At 40.0% G+C, this 2,483-nt stretch overlaps 1 pseudogene; it reads right to left on the reverse strand.

Moving 5' to 3' along the window:
- Positions 1-390: 390 nt before the first annotated feature.
- Positions 391-1,504, reverse strand: LOC132008597 (olfactory receptor 4P4-like; annotated as a pseudogene).
- Between the last annotated feature and the right edge of the window lie 979 nt (positions 1,505-2,483).

The raw sequence follows: 2,483 nt of genomic DNA on the forward strand, positions 1-2,483 counted from the left end.
CTTAAAAAGATTATCCACCATGACCAGGTGGGATTCATCCCTGGGCTACAAGGATGGTTCAACATTCGCAAATCAATCAATGTGATACAACAAATTAATATGAGAAGAGAGAAGAACCACATGGTCCTCTCAAGTGATGCAGAAAAAGCATTTGACAAAATCCAGCATCCGTTCTTGATTAAAACGCTTCAAAGTATAGGGATAGAGGGAACACTCCTGAACCTCATCAAATCTATGAAAGATTTTATTTTTTTATTTGACACACTGAGTACATGCAAGGGGAGTGGCAGAGGGAGTAGCAGACTCCCTGCTGAGTAGAAAGTCCTATGCAGGGCTTGATCTCATAACCCTGAGATCATGACCTGAGCCAAGTGAGCCATTCTGGTGTCCCTACCGGAATTTTGAATGTGCCATTTTAGACCACACCTTCCCCATAGTGATTTTCTCCATGTTTCTCAGGGTATAGATGAGAGGATTCAGCATGGGAGCAATCACAGTGTAAAACACAGAGACTTCCTTATCCTTGTTCTCACTCCCAGCAGGTAGAACATAAGTATAGATACAGGGCACAAAGACTAAAATGCAACCATTACATGAGAGCTGCAGGTTGAAAGAGCTTTGCGCCTCCCTACAGAGGAGTGTGTCCTAAGATTATATAATATGAGAATGTAAGAAGCCACCAGGACAAGAAAGACAGCAACCACCACCATTCCTGAGTTTGCAATCATTAAGATATTAACAACATGAATGTCTTTGCACACCAGTTTTAAGAGAGGCTTCACATCACATATGTAGTGATCGATCTGATTAGGACCACAGAAAGGTACATGCAGTACAACCAGCAGTAGAGCGACAGAGTGCCAAAAACCCACACCCCAGGCCATGAAGACCAACGTGTTACACCTCCGCCGGTTCATGAGGACCAAGTAGTGGGCTTGACAATGGCAACGTAGCGGTCTAAAGCCATGGACACCAAGATGAATATCTCCACACCCGCCAGCAAGTGGACAGTGAAAAGCTGGGTCATACAGTTGTTATAGGAATTTTTTTTTTTTAAAGATTTTATTTATTTATTTGACAGAGAGAGATTACAAGTAGGCAGAGAGAGAGAGGAGGAAGCAGGCTCCCTGCTGAGCAGAGAGCCTGATGCGGGACTCGATCCCAGGACCCTGAGATCATGACCTGAGCCTAAGGCAGCGGCTTAACCCACTGAGCCACCCAGGCGCCCCTAGGAAATGTTTTTTCTTGCTGTGACCAAGTCCCTGATTAGCCTGGGGACCACCGTGGAGGTGTAGCAGAGATCCATGAGGGAAAGGTGACAGAGAAAATAGTACATTGGTTGTTCAATTAGATGACTGCAGGTGATCGTGAGTAAGATGAGAAAATTTCCCATTAAGATTACAAAATAACAAAGCAGGAAGAAGAAAAAGAACAGTAGCTCCATTTGCTTATTTCCCCATGGACCCATGAAGACAAATTCTGTGACATTGTTCTGATATTCCATGAGGTTGAGGTAATTCCAGAGACACCAGAGAAAATTAATTTATCTGAAATAATACAGAACATGACATTTCAATAGCTTTTTAAAGTGTAATATTTATATATTGAAAAAAATGTAGATTATAGAGACTTTGTTACAATCTTTTAAATCCTTTCAGATCGAGGGTGCCTGCGTGGCTCAGTCATTATGCATCTGCCTTCAGCTTAAGTCATGATCCCAGAGTCCTGGTATTGAGTCCCACATCTAGTTCCCCACTCAGTAGAAAGCCTGCTTCTCCCTCTCACACTTGCCCTGCTTGTGTTCCCTCTCTGGCTGGGTATCTATCAAATAAATAAATTTTTTTAAAAAAATCCTTTCAGATCAAAAAATATTTTAAATTATATTTCAATTATATTTCAAATTATATTTCATAAAAACATGTTTTATGTCTGAAACTATCATAAACATTTTACATGCAGTTAATTCATAGCAACCCAATGGTTACTATTGGGTTAATTCATACTAAATGGTTAATTCATAGCAACCCAATGGTTACTATTCTGATACTCACCTTACATATGGGGAAACTGAAAGATTGCTTCAGTTAATTCCACCAAATCATTAAGGTATTAAGTAGCAACCTAAGATATGAACCTATATCAGATGCTATTTCCATTCTATTAATACTGATGCCACATTACCTACTGAACAATGGACTTGCAGCTGTTTTCCACCATCTTAGAAAATAGGGTCTTACTCCATCTCTACCTACCATTAACTACCTATATGACTTTAAACAAGTCCCATCCCTTCTCAATGCTACATATCATTTATTTGTGTTTGTTGCGTGTGGTTGTCATATTTCCTTTTTATTTCAATCTTTTAAATTCTTTTCAGTGTTCCAGAATTCATCATTTATGCACCATACCCAGTGCTCCATGCAATACATGGCCTCCATAATACCCACCAACTCTAGTTGATTGACATATATGATAAAATTGGT

The sequence above is a fragment of the Mustela nigripes genome, unplaced genomic scaffold (assembly GCF_022355385.1).
Source record: "Mustela nigripes isolate SB6536 unplaced genomic scaffold, MUSNIG.SB6536 HiC_scaffold_461, whole genome shotgun sequence".
In the NCBI taxonomy this organism is placed as follows: Eukaryota; Metazoa; Chordata; class Mammalia; order Carnivora; family Mustelidae; genus Mustela; species Mustela nigripes.